At 41.2% G+C, this 25,003-nt stretch overlaps 1 long non-coding RNA gene across 3 annotated transcripts in view; it reads left to right on the forward strand.

Annotated features, from left to right (window-relative positions):
• The window catches only part of LOC116491668, a 44,179-nt gene extending 20,117 nt beyond the window's left edge, over positions 1 to 24,062 (forward strand). For 2 of the 3 annotated variants that reach the window (XR_004253511.1, XR_004253512.1), the window contains 5 exons: positions 2,096 to 2,167; positions 12,631 to 12,711; positions 15,321 to 15,455; positions 23,003 to 23,205; positions 23,635 to 24,062. This is a non-coding gene — a long non-coding RNA (uncharacterized LOC116491668). Of the gene's footprint in view, positions 1 to 2,095; positions 2,168 to 10,275; positions 10,350 to 12,630; positions 12,712 to 15,320; positions 15,456 to 23,002; positions 23,206 to 23,634 lie in introns of those variants that run through there. The other variant, XR_004253513.1, reaches the window with a different exon arrangement.
• The last annotated feature ends 941 nt before the right edge of the window (positions 24,063 to 25,003 follow it).

The following is a 25,003-nucleotide window of genomic DNA, read 5'->3' on the forward strand; positions in this document are numbered from 1 at the left end:
GGTGTTCTGGGCCAGATGTCAATCACAATGTCTGACATAAACAAAAATAGCTAAAAAGACATGCCGGCATCTTCCTTTTGTTTTCCCATTAGCTCCATTTTTCTTTTCATAGGCTGACAAAAAATTACTGCCTCCAAGTGAATTCAGTAATGTCACTATATATCTAATATCTAGGAGACCTTTTGTTTTAGCTTTACTGGGCTTAACCACAAAAGGCACTTGACATTGACAAAGAGTCTGTCAAATATACAATGATCAGTGCAATGAAATCTCTCATGACAGAAGGGCACTATTCTGCACACATACACACCAGCCCCCAGCAGCCTGTCTGAGCAAAATATGCTGGAGCACATGCAGCAGCTGAACCATTACAGAGCAGGCCATAAGCTGAGGCTTGTCTTGTTTAAAGTGTCATAGTATATCAGTATAATTAAAACCGCCGAAAGAGTAGAAAAGATAGATGGAAATGTTACATTACTTGTTTCTAGAGATTAACCTCAAGCCAGAACTGAAACTCAGAGGCACATTTTGCATTTCTTAGAGCTCTGATATGGAAGAAAAGAAGCCCAAGAGTACGTCTCTTGAAGTGTGAGACATGAAGTCATAGTTCCTGTATTTACACAATAAAGCAGAAATAGTGGTTCAGACAGACATGCTGTTTTCTCTGTGATTACAGCTCCTGTTGTGGCTGTACTCTACAAAGCAGCAGTATCATCTCTCAGCTACTTCTCTTTCATTCTCCTCTGCTTTCATTCCTGCAAGGTCTTGAGCACCTTTGGGTCTGCAGATGCATGGATGTCATGCCCCTCTGCTCCCATGGCATCCCCCAGCTCGGCCAGCACTGTGTGGCCACAGCCCAGAGGCAGAGGCGGTACACCCCATCCCAGCTGGCGGCTGCAGAGGCTATGGATCCAGGCTCTGCAGCACCCAGCTAGGAAGATGTTTGAATAATGTCTTCAATTTAAAATTTTACCTTTTAAATGCCAGGCTCCATGCTTGCTTCTCTGTTGAGTCTAGAGATAAAATTCTATGGCTTTCTAAAATTGACCCTGAAAACTATGTTCCCTGCACCAGATGAGATGTTTTCCATGCCATGCATCATTGCTTGTCATAGCTATTCAGGCCTAGCTAGTTATGATCCCATTTTCTAATCATGACCTAGGTTATATCTGGTGGTGAAAAGCTCATAGAGTTGTGGATCTGTTCAGTTGTGGAGGCCCTGGTCCATCTAGAAGCTGGGGAGGACCTGAACTGGCACTGGCAGTTCTGAAACACTGCAAAAGCAGCATGTCTTTTTCCTAATGTCAGCCTTACATTCAAGGAGAAGATTAGTGGATCGGGCAGGTCTCATTCACTTCTAGTATAAATGAACTTCAAGGCCTTGCCTCATTAGTTGATTTGCTTGAAGTAGAGAGATGTTAAAAGGGGGGCTTTAATTTTAGGTTTCCTCATACAGCCTGTATTTCTCCAACTTAATTCTCAGTTAATGACTTCTCCATGTAGTGCTTCTCTTAAATTTCTGGACTGGGGCTGTAAATGTGCATAACTAGTCAAAAATATGTTATCTGCATTTAATGTTGGCTTCTGGAACCCTCACCGCCAAGTTACCTCGCAGACACATTTCACCTCACATGCGTTTCTGTGTAGTGCCAGGAGAAGAATGGGAAAAAAAATGAAATGAAAGCAGATTCTGCTCCTTTTAAAGGCAATGAAAACTCTGCTTTTACTTCTACCTACTCATAATACTGGGAAAAAAATGAAGTGGAAACAAGCACAACAAAACACCTCTGCCAGCTATCTACAAGCTAACCAAGGCTTCCACTAATGAGGTGGTCTGGCATTTTGAGAAAGACAGGTTCTTCCAGGAATGGAAAAAATATGCTGTTTTTTTTCCTTCAACCCTGAGAGTATAGTGAGAGAGTAAAAAAATCTATTTCAAAAAAGGGATAGCAGTCAAACCTTTAATGCTGTCTATATTATTAAATACCTACAGACACCAGCGTAGTTTCTTGTCGGTCAGATGTTGTTACATGTTTGTTTGGCAGATTACTAAGTACTTATTCATAAACATTTCACCTATTTGCTGTATTTACAGGTTCATCCAAATGATTGTGAAATTCCTGAGAAAGTTATTACTTTCGAGTCACAGTAACAGAGTAATTTCCAGGTAAGATACTCTAGAAGATGATTCCATACCATGGACAACTGTGTGTCTATTAAACAGAAAAGTACTATTTGTGGAAAAGATAATAGTCTAGATCATGAGATAGCAACAGATTTTGTTATGATCTCCAGATGTCTTTGGGAACTTAATGCATCCAGCATTGGTTCAAGTTTAATCTGCGTGGCAGAAATGCAAATTGTTCCAATTTCCTTCTCTCTGAGGCTGTGAGGGGGAACTTTGTCTTCCAGAGGCTGCAGAGGACAGGATGGTGTAGTGTGGCTGTGCTTTGGTAAGAACTTTCACTGCTTCAACAACTGCTCCTGGAGTGCTCAGGGGTATCAAGTACAGAAAATAAAAGCTTTCACCTTTGCTTAGTGGGACAGTGTAGTACCAAGGCCTTTCTGTTACACATCCCTCAGAACTGGCTCTGCGCTTTCCTGAATACCAGAGATGTCTAGGAGTTTCTGGTGGCTCACCAGTACCTATGAGCATTGTAGGGTGTTTGCTCCATTGCATTCCTGATAAGGAGCAGTTTGTAGCTGAACTGTACAGGTAGGTGGTGGTGGCTATTGATGCAAGGATCTGTCAGTGCATTTGCTTTTGGATTTCAGCTCCATTGGGCTGGGAAGTAAAAAAGAGTTCCCAAAGCAGAACAAGTGACTGAAATGACAATGCAGAAAAAAAAAGAAAAAAAAAAAAAAAAAAAGCTTACGGCTAGTATTTCTTTGTGGGAATCTGTACAAAAACAATCAATTTTGGACCTTGTGTGTTTCTCTCCGGAACCAAAATCCAGAGTGAGTGCACAATAGAGTGTGAGAGGAGAGCATTTCAGCTCCTTCAACTCTGTGCAGAAAACCTCTCAGCGCTTCAGATAGGATTTTAGCATTTCTCGCAGTCTTCAAATGTTGTGCTGTGCAAGGATGTGCTTATACATAATTTTGTAATTGAAATGGCATGTTTACTGTTCTATTTCATGCTTGATTGTGTTTTTTAAACACCTTTACTTACGCTGCTAGAAGTGGGATTATAATTAAAATGTCCTGTTGAACACCTTGTTCAGTTCAGTGAAGGCATAATAGAAGTATAAATACTTGTTCTCGTTGACTCTATGATGTCAGCACAACAAATGCAGTTAATGTCAGAAAACTAATCTCTCTTTCACCAAGGTATGCACCAGAAAGGAAGGGGAAACAGCATCTGTGGCTGGGCAAAGAGGAGGCCCGTTGTGCGGGGGATAGGAAATATTTTGAGATACTGTTAACTTCTTAGGTACAGTGAACCTGAAGGTCCGTGAGGCCTACTAAGTGTTGGCAGACATACTAAACGAGTTTGAAGTGACAATATTATTCTTACATAAAGTCTTTTCTCTACAGATTTCTAAGTATTTTCCAAGCATTAGTAAGTTAAGCTTTAATAAGTAGGTTCATGTTATTATAATACCTGTGATATATATGTGTTAACTAGGGCTGGGAACATTTGACTGATTTAGCCGGTTACTAGCAAAAATTAGACATTAATTTGTTTCTCTACTAACAGCCCTTTGGCCTAAAGACTGACAGTACTTTCTGTTTCTCCAGTAGCCATTAGGAAAAGCTGCATCTGGTTATAAAATGTGAGTTACATACTTCATAGTATTCCTGTTTCTTTAAGATGTATACAGATATGCAGACCATGTCTTTATGGTGGGATTGAATTACAACACAAAGTTCAAATGTTTCTAGGTCGAAGTCCTGGTTACAGCACTTTTGCATGGCAATAATGGCTTAATTTTCTTCATGTTTTGTCTTGTACTCTAAGTTACCCCCAGTGAAGAGATTCCTACCCTTCCTGGCAGGCAGTTGTTGAGTTTTAAGGAGCTTCAAATAACTTTACAGATTGAAATTTCTGGTAAGTAGGGGAGTTCCAAAATTTAGTTTTATGTTTGATGCTTGGTTGGTCAGTTTACTTGGATACTTTGGCTCAGTTTCTTTCTCTGAAAAATGGGGAATACAATGTCTGTGTTCCTTGTGCTCTTGGGTTGATGTAACAGTGCTTTTAATATAGTAGGTACTAGACTCAAGACTGCACATAAACCATTAAATTTTATGTTCATGTCCTTTCACTGGCTGAAAGAGGGCTCTCAAACCCAATCCCAAAATGCATAATATTTCTGTGCCAGAGGAGGACTCACTAGTCAGTGGCTGCCTTATGGGAAAAGCACACATGATCTTTATAAAGCAGGTAAATAAGTGGTCCCAAAGCATGTGCAAATGACCTTCTCTAACCAGTTTCAGTTCCAGCAACTATAAGCTCAGCACAAGTTGTGGAGGGAGATTGTTCACATAATTTCCTCTTCAGAAAGAAAAGCAGTGAGAAAGTGGCAAATTAGGAGGTTTTTCTTCAGGGACAAGGGACGGAGATGGTACACAGGGCAGTCCAACCCAGTCCAGAGAAAGATTGACTGGGACAAGGCTACTGAACGTGCAGGACAAAATTTACAAGAATGTTTTTGTCAGGTGTTGCAACAAAACTTAGTGGATTTGTTTGAACGTCTCATTATATATACAGGTGCAGCTCTACACACCCACACATGCTGCATTTATTTCAGTGTGTGATCATATAAATACCTGCAGGTGCAACACTGAAGAGATACCCGTGCTGAGGCATGAATATGGAGTTCCACATCTGTATTTACTGCCTTGTTCACACAATGAACTAGTGCAGTCAGTGGGTTCTCTTCCCACCTCCCACATGCACTTTAAAACTTCATTTTGAAGGTAATTTAATCCTGCTAAATGCATTTAATAGATGGATGTCAAGGTATAGAATCAAAATCCATGAAGGTGAAGGAGTATGGAACAGCCATCACTTTGCTGTACTGCACATATATGTACAAAATTAGAAAGAAACTAATTTCAGATAAAGAAGGCCACATCAGGTTAATGTATGGTCATAAACCCATAAAACTGGAATTTAATGTGCCTTCTGAGGCACCTAAAACTTCTGTTGGCCTTCAGTACAGTGGCTGGTTTCTCTTTCCTGGCACACAGAGAGATGTTTCCTTGTCTGTAATACTGTCAGATAGTCCGTAATACATAGGGTGCAAATCATGTCTGCTGCAGAAACCATGGTTTTGAAATCATTGACTTGTGTGCATGTAAAAATCTCAGTTGTGGTATTGCACTTATGCAGCTGGTTGCATTCAATATCCATCTGATGCTAACTACCTGGTTACAAAGGCCTTCCTCACAGTGTCAGAAATGTAGAACAGCTAAAGGCTATAAACTGGGGACATTATTTTGCATGTAATGGTTGCCTGCAGAGGCTCAAGGTTCTGAAAGTTTCTTACTTTTTATAAGGCCTTCAGTGAGAACTTTTGTTTTGTGGAGAGAAAAATAAAACTAACAAAGTTCCTTTGAACATTTCAGCAGCCTTTCATAGCATTAGCTGTGAAAGTAATGGTGTCACATTCCTAACAAGGATGTATGGGAACTGTGTTTTAGGAGTCCCTGCTGCTTTCCTTGTGGAAACTCTTTCAGGATGCTTTGGGATTATTTGGTTGCACCACGATTTCATAGGGATCTTCTCTGTTATCTTCTGTCCAGTACCTTCCTTTGACGACCTAGGGAGAAAACATGGAACTGGAGAGCATTCAGGGAAACCCTGTTCACATCTCTGTATAGCTAAAAACTACATGACAGAAAATGTGGAGGAACCATAGTGCTCAAAAGTCAGTTAAGCAAAAACTTTAATAAATGGTGCTGTCCAGGCAAAGGAATGACGAGAATGTCATCAGTGGAGACTACATAGGAAGCAAAAGAGTAAAAAAAGTAATTTTTTTGTTTCTGATATGAATGCCACAGTCCAGAGGGACCAGAACTGCCATCTATGACTCATGATAGTGAATGTGCTCTGTGCAGTGCCATGCAGAAAGGGACCAGAAACAGCGGAGAGTGGAAGAAAACACCGTGCTAATGAAGAGTTTCGTCCGGGCAAATTTAGCTCCCTGAGAATTAGCCTGGGTATCTCTCCATGACACACTTATTTTAGAATCACAGCATGTTGCAGTTATTAGACTCTGGCAGGCTCCTAGGTAGGAACTGTGTCCAAGAGCCTTTATTTCATCTGCTCCAATTGAGAAGAGTGTGGCAGTTTCTTTTGGTTGAGACTTTGCTATAACGATCTGAGCTTTAGTCACTGTGAGGCTAGCCCACTGCAAAGCATTCAGCTGGTGTTACAACCAGCGACAACTGAGCTCCGAAAGTGAGTGCAGACTGTGTCTATCTACTTATTAAGTAATGGGGCATGTGGAGAGCCCATTACCCAGTAATTGGTGCTAGCTGCCAGTTAGCATTCAGCAGGACTTGTAGCATTTGTATAGCCCTTACAGTCCAGAGCGGCCTGGGATTGTTCTTGCCTTATTTGCTGCAACTGTAATCAGATGGTGGCTCTCTGCTTTGCAGATCTACCAAAATCAGACTGAAAGACACGTGGAAGTACAGAATCTCCCCAAAGAGCTCAGCCAGAGGGACGCATGAGTCCACGGCTTTGTGGTAAGGCTGTACTCCAGTGACCCTTTTGCTTTTGTTGGCTTGCAGGTTTCTTCCCCCTCCCCGAGAGAGGAAAATGATGGACTTAGTGGTAGGTGACACAAACGTCTGCCTGATTGTGTAAAACCTTAAGCAGGTCTTTAATGATGAGATCCTCGGGTATTTTCTGACCTCATGGATCACACAAGCAGCGCTTAGTTGAGGGCAGCCCAGAGACACGGAGATGGGGAAAGGACTGCGTAGGCAGGTACACATAAATATAGCTGTGTAAGGTATGTGTCGCTTGCAGCTTTGACTTGGGGAAACCTTTTGTGCTCTGGCTACTAACTACTGCCATCAGCCCCCAAATTGCTGTCAGACGGCAGGAGTGCTTCCAGGCAGGTGCAGGCAGGGAGCACTCGGCCCCGGCACAGGCCGGGAGAAGAAGGGGCTCCCCTCACCGCCATAGCACCGTTCCTTAAACAATACAGCACCGGGCCCAGAGGCCGGACACGGTGCTAAATGTACGCGAAGGGCTCTGAAGTTAACGCCGGGCTCCGGCGGAGCCCCTGGCTCGGGCAGGCCTGGGGCCGGGCAGCGGCCCCGTCAGCCGGCGGCCCTGCGCCAGGCGGCGGCAGCGGGCGCGGTTCGCCGCGGAGCCCGGCAGGTGGCGGCCTTGATCGCCGAGTGAGGGAGGGCGGGCGGGCGGGCCCGAGAAACACATCGCCCCCTGCCCCCCTTAATTTGGGAAGTATTATAGCCGAAGTGTTTTCGGCTTATTATTATGCATGAGTAAGAATTCCATGAATGTGTAACATTTTCGGCTGTATTTCCCTCTTTTATAACATCATTTAAATTCCTCATTAATAATTTAGAAATGTGCTGGATTTTAATCACTTTTCTCATCACTACGACATCCGAGGCAGAGCGCTCCCCGTTACCTGAAGGTGACATGGAGGCATCGCCCGCCGGGAGAGGGGCTGCCGGAGAGGCCAAGTCCTCCCTGCCCGGCTGGAGGGACTTGCCCCCGTTAATTAAATAGCCCTGGTGTGCAAAACCTGAGGTTTGAGCAGGTCACTGTTAATAAAAAAATTTTAAATAGGGATTTTTATTTTTTATTTTTTTGGCATCTGACTTTAATTATGGTGGTATTTGTTTGATAGCTTGTTACTGTAAATAAAAGAGATAAAAGCAGCCCTTCACTCGAGTAGCTCTAGAGCTGTGAAATATGTACCTAATTAAAACTATTGGTGTAAGAGGCTAATAAAGTACATGTGCCTACTAGATGTCTTATTCTAATGAATCTCGGCTAATTTGCTTTGAGTGATGAATTTCGGTGTTAGTAGTAAGGGCTGAATAATTATAAAATTTATCACGAGGTGCGGGGACTTGTGGAGGACCAATGGGGCTTGGGGAGGGAGTAAGGGAGGGGAGGGAAGGGCTGTGGGCCATGGGCCTGGCCCCAGTGGGTGTGGAGGAGCAGGGCCAAACTCCAACATGAGTCACGGGCCCCAGCACCCAGCCTGGGCCTGGGGTGGCCAGGAGAGCCCGTGTGAGGTGTTTGTGTGAGGGCATGAGAGCTGTGGCGAGGGTGGTCCTCCCAACAAGCTCCCTCATTTTCCTTGTTTTTCTCCTGGCACTGATGAGAAATGGGCTGTAGCATACACTCCTCAAGACTCCAAAACCAAGAGCAGACGGGTTATCTAAAGCACTTCAGATAGAGCTTTGGTCTTGCGCCAGCAGCTAATCAAAGTCTTAATTCTGGAAAATACAAAGGCTGGGCTTTCCAAGCATCATCCCTCTGGTTTCTGCCAGAGATGGACAGACGGCACTTCTCAAAACGTTTTTTGCCCCACGTACTCCTAGCACCATGTGGACTGTGGGGCTGCCTGTGGGCAACAGCGTGAGTTGTGCTGGCCTTTGCTGGGTGACATCCAGCTGAACGTGCGGGCTGGCGGTTGGCCTGCTTCGTTCAGGCCTGCGGGCAGACACCCTCAGACCCTTGTACTGGACAACCTGCAATGAAGTCAGACAAGAGAACGTCGTGCGTTGACAGCCCGGCCCTGAGAATAGATCTGCCCGTTGGAGCAGTACGGGCTTGTTGGCAGAAAGGATATATTCTGAGAGAACCTGGATAATAATAAAGGGGCTGGTTAAGCAGAGAAAGAGCCTGCAGAGTAGCACATATTTTTATTGCTTTTTTGCAATAGAGTAGAGAAAACATCCCAAGGCTAAATGTCTATTGTAGGCTTTCCTGTAGTCCCCAACGACGAGTATTTAAACACTCACACGTGCGCCCGTTCCCACAGCTTCTTCCACTTAACAGCAGGGCGGGAGGGTGGTGGGGCTGCCATGCTGGCATGCCCAGCCTTAACCTGGGGCCGGTGCAAATCTGCAGGGCCCTAACCTCATGTTTCCTCACCCCATGTGTCATACCAGGGCTTTATTTACAACCAAGCCATCTGGGCTTTGCTGTCTATCCAAGTCTGACCTGATGAGTTAAAATTACTTGCTGAAAGTGTGTGGTAGTTGCAGCTGTTGAAAGCGCTCTGGCAATTTCTGATATGCACATGAATTTGGAGGTTTTTTTACAAGTGCTATATCTGCATTTTTTTCTGCAGAATGAAATTTTCACTATTGCTAATACCAGCTGCATAGACAGGTGGAGCTTGTTATTTTCCTCACAGAATCTACCTTTTCATAGGGAAAAGATCATTTTTCATGGTTGTACAATGTATTGGTGTGGTTGATTGAGAGTAAGGTTGAGGAGAACTAGACTGCTTTTCTCTTTGCCACTGACTCACTCTTTGACTTTAGGAAAGTCTCTGTCATCCTGGGAAGCTTATTTCTCTATTTGTAAAAAGGCAATGATGGCTAAATCAAAGGACTCAGTCATAAATATCATAGAATGGCTTGGGTTGGAAGGGACCTTGAAGATTATCTAGTTCCAAAAGTATCCAGAAGTAGCTTCAAAATTCCAGATGGAAGCATTGTCACAAAAGTGGGGTCCATTGTGCTTTCGTAGAGACCTACAACAGCCTGTTTTCTTCTACTGAGAGAATTCTTTCCGCGTTGCTCAATCAATGATCATTTTAATATATTTTTCTGCCTCTCAGTTACATCTCAAATATTTGTGTCTGTGCAATTTTCATGGTCTCATATCTTGTCTCTTTCTGTATAAAATGTATGTTGTCAGCTTGAGGAAACACTTTTCCTTTCACCTTCTTTGTAATTACCAAAAATAGTTTTAACCTATTAAAGCATTTTTGAGCTGTCGATGTGGTACGGTATTAAAACCTTGTTATTCCACAGCAGACCCTCCTGTGCATTGTTTACCTTCTGATAACATTTCTAATAAGAAGCCAAATGCAAGCGGAATGAGAGGGTTACTTGCACTGTTTGGTCCAATGTGACCTTGCACAATAAAATATATGCAAAAATAAATGACACCCCTGAATATCTAAGAGAGAGAGAAAAAGAAATATAATCGGTTTGTTTCTGCTGGCTTTTCTTCTAGGAAGAAAACCCATCTGTTTGTGTATTCTGGATGGACATTATTAATGCTATGATCTGGGACCTGACAGCAGGGGTTCCTGTGTCTGTGTGAACATCTTTTGATTCTAACGTGACTCCACCAAGAGATCCCTGCATAGAGGACTACCCCATTTTAGAGGACGGTATGCTATGTCCCTTGGCAAGGCCTAGATGTGAGGTGCTCTGAACTAGAGTTACAGATAGAACAAGAGCTTAATTAAGAGCTAAGCTGAGTTACTATAACAAAGCCTGAGGCTGCAAGGAAACTTTCCACCCAAAGTACATTTCCTAAATGTTGATAGCAGATGACTCTCCCATCCCATAGGCTGGGGATGTGCTGAATTTCCACTCTCAGTGTTACTTGTTCTCAAATCGCAGGACTTCTGATTTTTGGTTTTTGAATGAGCTTGATCTGATAAGCTAAGATAAACACACTTTTAAAATAAAGTGTAAAGATCATTAATAACTCTGTTGCTCAGATTCACGGTCATGGTTAATATAAATTCCTTTTTCCTTTGGCACCTAAGCAAAATATAGCCTAGATTAATTCTTCTGGTGGTAGATAAGGAGGAGTGTAATCAGAGGGGACCAGTAGTGCTATTTGAATGACATGTCTTGCAATCTGCTTTTTTACTGGATGATGAGTTAATGTTCCAAAAGCATTTTCTCTTTTTCTGTACCCCACCTCTATTCACTAGCTTTATTCTGCTTTTTTCCCACCTTTACCTCAACCTTCTCTATGATGCCAAAGATACCTTGGTATAGGTAGTCCCATTTCAGAGATTCCCTGCTCACAGAACATCTGTCTGTTTTCAGTACTTTGCACAAACAGAAAAACAGCTTGGGATCTGTTGTGCTGTTGCCTGGATGAGTGTAGAGTTGGTTTGGATTAGTCCAGCGGAAGGGAGCTGTTTATGAATGGACTCAGCCCACAGATGCATGAGGTCTGAGAATGATAAGTGCAAGACTTCATCTCTCTGGGTCAATAGTCTTTGGGACAAGGCAAAGAGGAGACAGAAGTTGAGGAGTCGCTGCTGTTTTGGCGTCTCTATTTCAGGTCACAGTCCTGTCAGGTCAACAAAAGTCATGCAATGTGAATGGTGCCAGAAATCACTTGATGTTTGTGCATGAATATTTATCCTCAGTCTTTTTACTATCAACTTCATTTTGCATTCTGATGAACTCATCATTACACACCTTCTTTGAAGCCCCCAAAGGCCCTTTGTTTTGTAGTACACCAGGCAGTGAGCCAAACGTAGGTCTGTAGATGCATTTCTGTCACCTTCTTCTTGGAGCTTTCTTCCAGGAGGTCATCTGTGTTTGGACTGGAGTCCCTCCTTACTGTGGGGAGGGGTGGATAAAGCCCTTACAGCTGTGCAGTGGTGACCCCAGACATTGTCCTGGGGCATGTCCCAGGGCAGCTGCCTGGGCTGTTGTGTTGCTTACAGCAGCATATGCATTGACTGCTCGTCAGTGGGATGGTATGGATCATGCTCGACTCCTGACCTTTGTCTCACACCCTTGTTCTAGACCCTGGTGCAAGCTGGTGTGCTGGACTGCCTTTCCCTCCTCCCTTTAGCTCATACATAGTTGTTTGGCACACATCCAAACTGAATGCAGTATGGAGGAAAAGGTCTGCAGTTCCCAGAGTGTATATACACATGTGGTCAAATCCCCAGCTCATTAAATTAGTATGTGGAGTGGAGACCAGCTACTGATTTATGTTTTCATCTATGCAAGGTAAATTGGATTGAAACTTCACACTGTTTAAAAAGCAGAGCTGAGATTCTTGCTTACATTTGAGTTCTAAATTAGAAAGCACATGACTACGCTTCATGGACCTGAAAGAGCTGGGTCTGAGTTAATATGATGCTTATACCATTGATTTCACTGGAGCCTTTTGTATCAGAAACCACATGTACACAGCCCCACATTGTGAAGCGAGATTAATTTAGCTGTTGGAAAATTATGTGCTGTATAAGAATGTTCTGTGAATGAGCTGGATTGCAAATTCTGCTTCTTACTATTTGCAGTGCAAGGCACCAGTAACATGAACAGGGTACTTACTGGTTTCAGCTGAACTTTGCAGAAATGTGAATGACAGGCACCCAAAGTAAGGAGATAGATGGTGGAGAACTAAACAGTGTGAGGCCTACTGTGTCAGATATTAAAATCCTGAATCTAAATGGTAACATAGATATAAAAGTAATTGCAAAGATTTTAGAACTGCAGTCCCTCTAAGAGCACAGAAGGGGTGGCATCTCTTACAAAAAGTTGATCTGTGATTATTCTCAGCTATAATTACAGGGAGCACCACAGAGAGGGTTACTAAGAATATTTCTGTGCTCCAGTTTAAGAGGTTATTTTAACGTTTCTCAAATGTATCCGCTTTTAGAGCCAAAATTCTTGTTCCCTCTCTTTCAGTTGTTACAGCAATAGTTGAAGGAGAGCAACCTTCCTGTGATGTACCTACCCTGGAGAACAGAAGCACTCTGGCTCATAGAGGTAAATTACCTGTATGCAAGCTCAGTTTTTGACGCACTTCCTAACAGTACAAATTCACTCAGTGCAAGTCCCTAAAGGAACATGGGAAGTAGGCTGTTACCCTGAAGTGAAAGCCACTGTATATTGTCCTAGTGATCCCTTATGAGCAATTGCACTTCAACTTTACTCACTTTTATGTTGGTAAAATTTTTGATTACTTGGCATTTGCAAATGCTGGATATATGAAGCTTAAGTAGCATAGATTACAGTTTTCTACTGGACCAGAGACAGTAAAACCATGAGCCTCTTCTGTTGTGGTTCCTGCTACTTATTAACCAACCAGTAACTGTTATTTCTCCCAAGTACATAGCCGTACTTCTGCAGAAATTATCCTTGCACCAGTACCAAAGATATTAAAAGTTCTCCTTACTCATAGCAATGAGATGCAGAAAGATCAACTTTTCTTGAACTCAGTGTTGCTGATAACTTTTACTTTTTGACATTTGCATTCTTCCATGTGTCTGGATCAGTTCCAGTCTTACATGTTCATGTGTTCTCCTAGACCAAACAACTTTCCGCCTCAGTGCCTAGCCACCAATTACTAGCTGAAAATTGTACATTTTGCTGCTTGCCTGGTCCCTCCCCATATCTCTGCCATCAGAGGAGGCCAAGCAAGCATTCCCTAATGCACTACAAGTAAAGCCAGCCTGGTTAGCTCATATCCATGTTCATCACCAGGTGAAACGAATCTGGCTGACTTAGCTTGAAAGAGATTAGGAGGCACTTTGTGATCCCTCTCACCAATGGAACAGTATGTTGGGTACATGGAAGGCAACAACAAACACTATAGACAGAGCTGTCACTTCCCAAAAGAGCTTCTCCGTGGCCTCAGATTTTCTCACCACTCCCATCCTTGAACCCAGTCTTGTACTCCTGAACTTTCATGTTTTTTTCTACATATATTGCCTTTATTTTTACCTTAGTGGCCACAACTAAAGATGTATTTTGACATCTTAAATGAGTCTTCTCTGTTCAGCTTGGCCTGCCTGTCTTTATTAATTAAACTAGTGTCTTCATATCAGGTTCCTTCAGCTCAGCTCTTTCTGTTTCAGCTCTTGCTTTCCATTTGCCTTCATTATACCCTGCCATCCTTGAACTGCACTGAACTCTTCCTCATTTCACATCTTCCTGTACAATATTTGGATCTGCTATGTCTCTGCCTAAATTTATCACGACTGATGCAAAATCTTCTTTGACACAGATCCAGGAGTAAGGGGACAGACAGGCGTCTCCTCTCTTTGTCACATTCATTTGTCCTCTAACATAAAATCAACTGAAAATGAAGGACATTCTCTTTTGTGACCATAACTTTACATTCTTCTTTTTCCTGCTAGTTTTGCTTCTGGGATACATTTTAATGTCATCATCCATGGAAACTGCACTGTTTATATTTGCAGCTTTTCAATATGCTTGGAGTTGGTGTTTTCCAGGTGAACAGTGTATTAAGATTTAATCTGAACCTAGTCAGATAATATTGACCCACAATGAAAAAGCTGTATGAATGAGATAGTAGCAGACAGCTTAAAGTGCTGAGTGCCATGTGCTGACTGAAAAATGATACCCCAGAAGTTTGGTAGTGGAGAGCAGATGGGACATTTATGAATGGAAAAGCTTCTTGATTATTTAAATATTATGATTCTATTTTAAAAACTTTCTCCGTTTGTTCAAGTTTTGCCAGGCTTTGCCTGCTGCAGTAGTGTGTACAGCAGGGAGCTTCCAGAAGCTGCTCGCCCCTCTGTAAGCTGCCATGACTTGTTACTAACTTCAAGGCTGTTTTGCTGGAGTAGACTTCCCCAAAATGAGAACAAATAAGAACTGAGCCCTAGACTTCAGCTTCCTGATGCTCCTCTCTATGCCCATTTCAGCCATACTTCCCACCGTTCAGTGTCAGCAGTCATCAGGAAACATGTTTTTTGTTTCCCAAATCAGGGTCTCCTGAAACAAATCCCTAGGTATTACAGTACTGCTGCAGCTTGCAAGCCGCATTGTGTTAGGGCCACAAACAATGAGTTGGACATTGCCCAAAGTAGCTTTTAGTCCAGGTCATGGATGTGAAGGATAGACAAGGGAAGCTGTTTCCGCATATATCTGAGTTGCTTGGGTTAAGTGTAATGAATTATTCTAGCAAACATATTCCAAATCTTCCCCATCATTTTTTTTACAAGTTCCAAATTTAGATGTTGCTCTAAATGAAAAGGAACAATTCAAATGCCTTTCTGAATGCATTTGAAATGAAATAAGTTACTGTAATTTCGCTGGCAAGCCAGCTCTTTGGAGGGGGCAAAAGTTGCAAATGGAAAAACAAACAAACAAATGAGTGAGTAACTGTGGGAGGTGATGCCAGAATCAGAAACAAGGCTGGATAGGAGGAAAGGAAAGGGGTGGGAAAGGCTCTTGTTTGCCCTGGGACAATCTGTAGAAAACAAAACAAAATGTGGGAGAGAGTTGAACAGAAAAAAAAAAGAAACAAAACAAAACAAAACAACAAAAAAAAAACACTCTCTTGGTCTTGTTCTTGCTCTTCTTCTGCTGCTGCTTTTATTTATGTATTTATTTATTTTTTAATCCAGACAACCATGCTACCAGGACCCATGATGTTGCTTTTAAAGAGGACCTCAAAGACTTTGAGAAGTAAAACAGAAGTTTCCATCTTCATTGTTCAGATTCTTCCTTTAGAGGAGTTTCTGCAGCTACAGGACTAGGAGGTAAGTCTCCTGGTCTCGACTGTAAGGAGGAAAAATGAATGAGATTGCCAGATGCATGGAGTCCGCAGTCAGTGAGCTGAGAAAAGCATGACTTCAAGCTACCTTTCTGCTTTCCAAATCGTGTACTGGTGAGAAATTAAAACCTAGTTTAGGTCAGCCTGCAGGTATAGAGTGTGCTTCACCTCCCTTGAACTGAGGATGGGAAGTAAAGGAAGGAGTGCTGCAGAGCTGCTGGTTCTCAGCTCTCCAAAGACTTCCTGCTAAGGGGAATCTTCAGTTGTCCATTTAGGGTAGTATTAGAGCTGCACCGAACTGCTGAGGCATGCAAAGAAGCTGCAGATGGAGCTGGGAGTACAGCTCCGTGCTTCTCTGTTGAGCCACCCAGTTACAGCAAATGCCTGCTAGAGGTGGGTACTAAGGCTGCTGGTAATGGCTAGAGGCAGAGCAGGGGGTCTGGTTTTAATAAAAAGGTAGTTTACGAACAGCATTTTTCTTATTTTAATGATAAAATGGATATGAAACAGTTACACTCCAGGCCCTTATTTTTCAGTGCTATTATTTTTTTAGAACACTGAAAACAAAATAAGCAGAAGGAGGGGAAAAAAAAAGGAAAAAGAAAACCCTTCAGACAACAATCACCTTTTGAGTTAAATTCTCATGCTTGGTCTTAGCCCAGAGGGATTTGTCTTGAGTGAAGTTTGAAGAAAATCCTTTCAGCAGTTTCTGAGTTATTTAAATGTAACCATGGAGGTTTGGATTCAGATGCTTTTTTGCACTTGTATAACTCAAAAATAGCTTTGCTTTAAAACTTCTAAATTAACCCTCCTTAACTTTTCAACTTGTCTCCTATCCTACTGTACGGCTTATAAAATTTTGAAGCTAATAGTATAACAAACTCAAATAATGATACTGCAGATGTTCAAATGAATCTTGGGAGGAATAAATTATAGGAGTCACAGTAGGTTGTTTCTGAAGAAAGAGCGGCTGCATGCTTTAAACTATGTGCTCTTGCTGGTCTGAAATAGGCACAATCTTTTCTACTATTAAAAAGCATAAGTAGTTTGGGTGTGGATTTTAATACTTGGTTAGACACAAGAAATTAAACACCTAAGTCCTGTTCCTTTGTTACCTCCTGACAGCAGTGCTTCAGACTTGTCAGAACAGTCTCTGAAGTTCTATTGTTTTCTTTCTAACACAGTCCTGATCAACGGGACACTTAAATGCCTCCTAAATATTTACGGACTTCAAAGTCACTGAAATGCTCCGTGATTGTCCTACTGTTATCATTTTATTGCCAGAAGATTGAGGCAATGTGAGGAGAAGTGATTTGGTCTGCCATGGCTTTTTCCCTTTTCCCTTTTGTTCTTCCAATCCTCCTGTTGCTTTCTTATGTTTCTTCCTCTTTGTCTTCTTTCCAGTGTTTCTGCCTTACTTACTAGTCCTGTCCTCTCTGTCTCCTATCTCTCTTTCAAACATCTTTCTCCATTTATTCTTCTCTAACAATTGCACTGAAGAGGGCCCATGAAAGAGGGAAATGATTTTTTACTTTGGCAGCAGCTTTTTACTTTTATCTTTTCCCTAACTGTCTGGGATGGGTCCAGGCAGCTCTCCCCAGGCTCGTCATCTCTCTTCACGTAGCTCGTGACCCTGAGCCCCAGCCAGCAATCTGATGTCTGCCATGAGAACACCTCCCATGATCTGCAGCCATGATCAGACAAAGGTGTTGCAATGCTGTGCGTTACTTTACCTGCTTACCACACTTGCTCTGCCTCTTTCTAGGAACGGGACACCCATGCCAGGTCTTTCCCACAGAACAATGACAGATAGTGCTGCTGCCTTCTGCACGTCTCACCTCTGTGCTCCTGTGCCCTTCTTCCTCTAACATGCTTTTGTGGTCCAGCCTACTGGCTGGCGCTATTATCTGAGATCCAGGAGGCTTGTATTCAGCTCTGCCCAGGGCGATTTGGGCTTCAATCTCTCGACCCCCTGATTTAGCACTCTACCCAAGGGATTATCAGCTGTTCTGAAAGGACTGTGTCCTGACTCCTTCCTTCAGTGGGAAGCTTGTGCTGGACTTGTCAGCCACATAGTGGGAGTGTCAGGCCCTGCCCCAAGAAACACTTCATACAAAACATGGAAATGTTCACTGGAAAGGGGGAACAGGACCCAGGTTTCTTGCCCTCAGTAATGCTTTGAGAGCAAGCACACATGGCAATCCAGTTTATGTTTAATTATTCCATACAAACTGGAACAGCTCCGAGGAGATGGATTGGAGAGAGCCACACTTCCAGCAGGTCTTTTTAGCTTGCGCTGGTCTCACTTGGCTTCTGTAGGTCCAACTGTGGGAATGTGTTGTGAGGAAATATCTGGAGGCTGGAAGGGAGGGAAGAAAAAGTTGGTTCTGGACATCCCCCGTTATCCATGGTGACAGGTCTGTATCCTTAGCTGACACAAGCACCTGCTGCTGCTGCCTCAGTTGGCGTTCTGGACAGGAGTGACAATGAAAATGAGGTGGAAGGAAAAGAAGTCTGCTAAAAGACAGGGCAGCAGACCGGGGCACTATAAGGGAAATTGCTTTTAAAGGTGGAAATACAGCAAAAATAGACTAAAGAGTATTAAAAGACAAAATCAATGCCAAAGCAGAGGAAGCCAGAATGATTTCCAGAGTTCAGCTATAGGCAGTTGTCCCCCAACACAAGCCAGGCACTGTCAGTGTGTGGGAGACATCCAGGAATTTTCTCTCCTACAAAAATATTAGGGATGTTATATGTTTTAACTGTAATGGGAAAACTGGAGCGCTAGTGCTCAATTCCAAAGGAAAACACTAGCCATTGGAAGTGATGTGGTACTGGGGCTGTGTGTGTGTGTTTGGCTGCTGCCTTTTCTCCTAGCGATTCTATAGCTTCCTTCATTCTTCGCTTCTCTCATATTACAGAAAGAAGGTAATTTTTCCTGGCCATTTACTAAAGCTCATTAAAGACCGAAGAGAACAAACAATGCTACTCCTTAGAGACTACCATTCAAAGTCATTCTACAATTCTCTGTTCTAATACTCGAGACAAATTAATTATTCCTTAGTGAAAAGTATATAATTCCTATTCTTCATTTTTGGGGTGGGGAGTGGAGAATAATAATAGGAAGTTTATATCTGAGTCGAAAGCTGTCTTTGCTGAAGGGAAATGAGAAAAAATGTGTGTTCCAAGAAGAGTAAAAGCAATTATTCTAATAATAATTCTAGGGATATTAATGTCTTTTTAAAGTAGATTGCTTTCAAATAAACACCAAAGTTGAAGGGATAGGAAAGGCTGGTTTATTTATTAATCATTCCAAAAGTGCATTTTTCTAAATGAACAAGTGCATGAGCAACTTCGCTGGCACATATTAAATTTAGTTAAATGGCAACTTGTAAACGTCTAAAAACTTCTGTAACCAGAGACTAATTTGTTTAACGTGTTGAAAATGTTATGTGGATGTGAGGAACTACATATTAAACTTCAAAGCAAAATGCTCCAGAGATTACACCATCTTAAAGACTGCATATTGGAAAAGCCTTTATACATTAAACATAAAGGATTTTTAATTCTCTTCTGTTTTGAATACTTGTCAATCCGCGTGACTCACGCTCAGGATTGTAAACTGTCATTTAAGGTGTGATGTCCAAGCTGAGGCCTGGACCATGATTTGCAAGGGGCTGGCTTTTCTCTTTCATCTCTATTAATTAATCCTGTCTCAGTTTGCCCAGCGTACACTTCTGTTGACATCACCTTTTCCATATACTTTAAAGAGTCCCCCGAGAGATCTACTGCAGAACAAAAACTGGACAGAGAATACATTTGGAAACCATTTTATTTCTCAATTACCAACCAAAACGTATGGAAAAGATTTACACTCTATCTGATTTACACAATAATTATACTTTGAAAGCTTAGAAATAAATGGCTTGATCCTTGGAATCATTAGTTACTATACCAAATGTAATTGGTGTAAACTAATGAGTTTACTGGATGGCTGACCCTTAATTACTGATTATACTTAAATGCTAGCCAATCAAAAATGAGTTTACTTATAAAAGTACAGTATAGTATTAACAAGCATTACATTTCCAAGTAAGCAGCTTTATGATTAGTTGTAGCACACAACTCGAGCCTGTTCAGGGCTATCAAAAGCAGCTTTTTAATAATAGTGCTCTAAGCAACCATCACTCTCTTACCTCAGCGTCTATCAGACAAACAGAAAGAAACCACATAATTAATCATCTCATGCAGTAGAAATAAAGCATCTGGGCCAGATCCAGCCAGGATATGCATAGCCTTAGTCAAAAGAGCTGCAAGAGGCTGGGGATTTGGTTTAAAATAGGATACCTGACATGGGGAATTCTCTCCCTCTGTGGGGGCAATATGTGGTATGGAAGTTAAATAGTGATTGATTGTGTGCAGTCCTGTATGATATGGAGAAGCCTATCAGCTTGGTGTACACTATTGGTGTAGTAATTCCTTGAATCGAGGAGGATTCTTTGAGCACATTCTGTATGTGGTAAGAAGACATCTGCTTACTCTGCTGCAATCCCAAAAAATGCAGAAATCACAACTCCTCGCCATTTATTATGTCAATTGAAGAATGAACTTTTAAATAAAATAGCAAATGGGAAGAAAATATTTTTATTTGTTTCTGGTTGATCTGTAAGAGTTAATGTTTTTACCTAACCAGGAAAACTAAAAATTCCCACTAAAAAAAAATTGAAAGCAGACTTGTATAAAGAGCGTGATTCCAGAGTTGTGACTTTAAATAGATATACCAAATATTTGGATAAAATAATAGGACTTTACAGTACTTTCAGTCACATCCTTGGAGGCACTTAAGTAACTCCAATGTTTTAAAGATGTGGAAATTCTCCATCCCCTATAACTTTCCTGTGAATCCTAGACTTCAGATAGGAGGCCGATACTGGAAGGTAGATGCATTAGAAGACCAAGTCTAATGCACTGCAGCCACAGGGATCTAGTTGGAAGAGTATGTATTTGCTGGAGCTCTGCAGCCCATGTGCTCTTCAGATGATCTCATGGACCTCAAGAGTTGCCAGGATTCATCCTGTCTGGTTTACAGGTCTCTCTCTCCCATTTCTGCTTTTCTCTATGATGCCTTCAGTGCTTGCATTTCATGAAGAGCTAGGCTCAGCAGAGGACCATCATCATCTGGTGGTTCTTTGGCTCTGGTGCTGTAACACATGCCCATTTATTGGAAGAAAAATTTTCTTAAAACTCAGAAGATGAAGAGTGAATAAGTTCTTAGAGTGCCTGCACATGGGTTAAAGTGAAATTCATGCATTTACTGAACTCCTATTTGTTAGATGTCTGGGGTCAAGTGAAGGTTAAAGTTGTTTACTGCTTTCAAGCTCTGGCCTTAGAAGTTAATGCAGAGCTCTGCTGCGAGCAGCTAGAGAGTAAGTCCCTGGAACCATGAATTGCTGGTTTGATATCAAGGTCTTTGGGTCTTACTAATAAAATTAGTTTGTTTCTTAAGGAAATCCTAGCAGGGACATTATGGTCATATAAAGTCATTATGCTGTTTTACAGCAGAACTTTAAAGATGTTTTGGAATGATCAGAGCTTGTGGGAAGGAATCATATTTTTTTATTATTTTTGGGATATCTTTAAACTATCACAGCTACAATACTGCCACTTGGAATAGGTGCTGTACAGATCAAAAGAACAGGCAAAAAATATGTTGAGGCCTGAGCCAGGCAATTGGGGCGTACCTGTCCGGAGAAAGCTTGTTGAATTGAATGGACTCTATGCACCTCTGGCAGTCTGCTCCCTTTCTGTAGGAACTAGATATTTGGGGTAATCAACGTGTTTTATTGCAATTCCACAAGAGCAGATAGAGAGCCTAGGACACTTTACAAGCTTTGCTTTTCACAGTTCTCTGTTGGAGTGTGCAGGGGTGAGCAGTTTTAAGAGTCATGGAAAAGGAAGAGGGCTTATTTTTCTTAACTTGAGATCCTGTGAACTCAAAGACAGAGGAAACAATAAACTAGTCAAGAACTCCCCTCTACATGCCCTGCTCAGCAATGCTGGTGAGAACAATGCTGCCATTTCTGCTCTGCTAATGCTGAGGCAACACCCTGTACTGCAGAAGGGAGACAAGGAACCATTGGTTTGGGAGGAAGGGGAACATGCTATGGACAGGTTTGACCTCCTCAGCCTGTGGCGTGGAGGACAGAGGAGCTTCTGGGTGGACCAGGGCAACAGGCACTGCAGGGTATTTTCCCTCCTCCTCTGGGATATGCCTAACTGCTTCTGCAAAAGAAAGCATCAAAACCCATCTTGTTCATAGAAATACAACATATTTTAAAGCTGTAGTTAATGGATAAGCTGCTTTCTGATTGGGTGAGTCGCACAATAAATCTCTTCCTGAGCCAAGTGCAACGCAGCTTATTCAGTAACAGTGAAATGAGCCACTGTCACTTTGCTGCACTTGCATACATCAGGCAAAACGCTTCCGTCTTCATCAGTCTTTTAGTAAAATAGAAATAAAACAATTGTTACAGAATGGTGTCACTGGATCTCTGACACCTGCTTTAAAAATAAATCTCTTAGCTTTGTCTTCACTATTACTTTCAATAAATGTCCTAGCATTGTCACAGCATTTATCTAGCAGCAGGAAACCATTATCCTATGACAACAATCTATTCCATTAACATTAGCTCTTAATTGTAAGATTGTTTATAAGACAGCAAAAGCTACTGAATTATAGTAGAATGATAAAAAGAGTTATGGTCATGGAGTTCAGTAGTCACTCCAGTTCTGAAAAACAACTTAAGAAAAGTAGAGGGCTATATTTTTGTATGAAAAATAATGTAATAGTCTTATGCAAGAAAATGTTTTTAAATAATGGATTACATCAGCAAAATAACTATTAAAGAGTTAAAAACTTACTGAGAAACCCTTGCTTTGATAAATGGTATGACAAAAAAAGCTGAATAGAAAGCTTAGAAACTTGTACAACTCTTCCTGAAAGCAAGGCTGCACTGAGTCAAACAGAGAAATCATAATAACAGAAGCGCGTTTGTCTGGCGGAGCGAACAGAAGGAATGTTGCAAAATTGAGATATGAAGAACCTAACTGCAGAATAGAAGAACTGTCATTCTGATTGTTTGTCATTATTGTTTCATGTCCAGTTAAGTGAACTTAGAGTGACAGTTGTGTCATAACTACTGGCATCTATGTAAATTTCAAATCAAATGTGATAGAGGCATTTCTGCCAGACACAAGTCACCAGGCTGCTCTTCCTCTTTATTTTTGTAACCCTCCATTTTCTCATACTGTGCTGCTAGTCCTTAAATTAAAAAGACAACTTCAAGAGGAGATCCCTTTAATGTGTGCCTTTCAGTTCTCACTCCATATCTTACTTTCTCTCAGCTCTTTGAAACAATGGCTAATGTCAAAATTTCTATTAGAAACAATCATCACAAACATCCAGACATATTAGCTGAAATTACTCCTTCCCATCGATCATATATCATTCACCAAAATCCTTTGAAACTCTAGGTTGTAGACTTCCCCTGAAGACACACGGAGAAAATGGTTCAAGTAAATGCTCCTCCATTATTTCAGTGAAGCCCAAGCATCTGCTCTGTGGGTAGGTGCAAAATACATGGAAGATAAATCAGTCGTGGATCCCTTCTCTAAATTACAGCCTCATTCAGAGGTTACGGGAACTTCACAAGGATATCAGACATACTTCTCTCATAGTAAGTAACTCATTTCCTGGTGGCAGATACTCTAATGACATAGGATTTGCTACTGGACACGTCTTTAAAAAGTATTTCAATGCAATTATTAAGGTATTATGTGTGGATAATGCCATCAAAAACATTAAACATGCTGTTTATTCACTTGGGCATAAAACTACTTTCTTCTGCAAATTTAAACTTACTTTAATTAAATAATTAATAAAGGCTAGAATAAAGTTTCCATTTTTCATTGTAATGAATTATTCCAGAGCATTGTTTTTACTAAATTCTGCATAGGACTGCTTTCAGAAACCATACCCAAGCCCAGCTACATTGTTAAAAAAAATGTTCCTTTGACAAATGAAATTTTAAAAATGGCTACAAGAAAATAAATAGTCAGCTATGAGTAGAAAACATTTAATATGTTTTGATGATTTCTTATCTCAGACAGGAAAGAAGACAAGCTGACTTTCTCTGCAGAATTTTTTGAAGTGAATTCTGATTGAAAAGATGTGGTGGTGATTTAACAAAAACATATTATTATAAGACATGACGTATGTTCAGAAGCATAAATGATGGCATTATAAATGTGTACCTCTGCATTAGGTAAGAGCATTTTGGTCAATTGAGTTAGCTTGGGTTTTTGTTTGGTTGTTTTGTTTTGTTTTTTAATTCCTATCCAATGGGTCTTTTTTGTTCCCTAAGTTTAAAGCAGTGCAGTTGCTACTTCTATCTGCTGTTTTCAAACAGCACCAAACTGTGCTGTCCCATCCTCTAATCTGAACATTTATTATGGTGACTAGCGAACAGTGGCAACATGTTAATACAAGCTCTGTAAAAGCATCTGTGAAGAAAATATTCTTTTACTCTGGAGGGTAAGTTCCATATGATTTTATATTTTTAAGTATTTGCAAAATTAAGGAATTTTTTCTTGTTAAAGATGGCAGTATCTGAACCTAAAAATATTCGTGTTTATATTGGTGACAAAATAACACTTTACAGATATGCAATCACAAAATTCAATTGCCAGTATACCCTTAAGAATATCAGAATAATGTAACTGATTTGCTTAAAGAGTGCCTTGTTTTATTAGACTGTGGAGTTTAAAGCCCTCTTTCAAAATTCACACAGCATTTCCAACTGTAAGATTGTTTTATATGGTGAACTTATTATATGCATGGTCTAGCGGCATCTGAAGACTTTTAACTTAAAACATAAAGTACATGTAAGTTCAAACTCTGATGTCTCTGACTTAAACTCAGTTTCAGGCTTTCCTGCTACTGATGGCTCATGGCAATATATCAATTCGTCCAATGGGGATGTACACAGGACAGATTAGTGAACGTAATTTTTGCTGTATGAGGTCATTACAAATATAGACTTAGCTCTTCCTAAAGTGGACTTCATTGTTAATATAAATATATATCTATAGTTACTGACATTTATATTATTTGGCTCCTGTCCTAAGTTACGGATACAGCGATGATAAAAGGGTCTTGCAAGCCCTTACCTAAGTGAATCATGCTTACTAATTATCTTCCATGGTACTGGGTTCCTGTAAATAAAGTTACTCACTGTACTAAATAAAGTATTTATAAGCAAGTCAAAATTGATACATATATTTCTAAGAGTGAATTATCTTTCTCTTTGGGGCAAACAGTCCAGTCTACTGTTTGGAAGAGAATGCTGAGAGTAAAGCCGTCCAGGATTCCTTCCAGCTTCTACTAAGGTGCATACTCTCCCGCATCGTTGGGTATCTGACTTAATCCAGTCACATTTTTAAATGTTTAAGACCCTAAAATGGAAGATCTTCTGC

Source organism: Aythya fuligula, chromosome 8 (genome assembly GCF_009819795.1).
Source record: "Aythya fuligula isolate bAytFul2 chromosome 8, bAytFul2.pri, whole genome shotgun sequence".
Taxonomy (NCBI): domain Eukaryota; kingdom Metazoa; phylum Chordata; class Aves; order Anseriformes; family Anatidae; genus Aythya; species Aythya fuligula.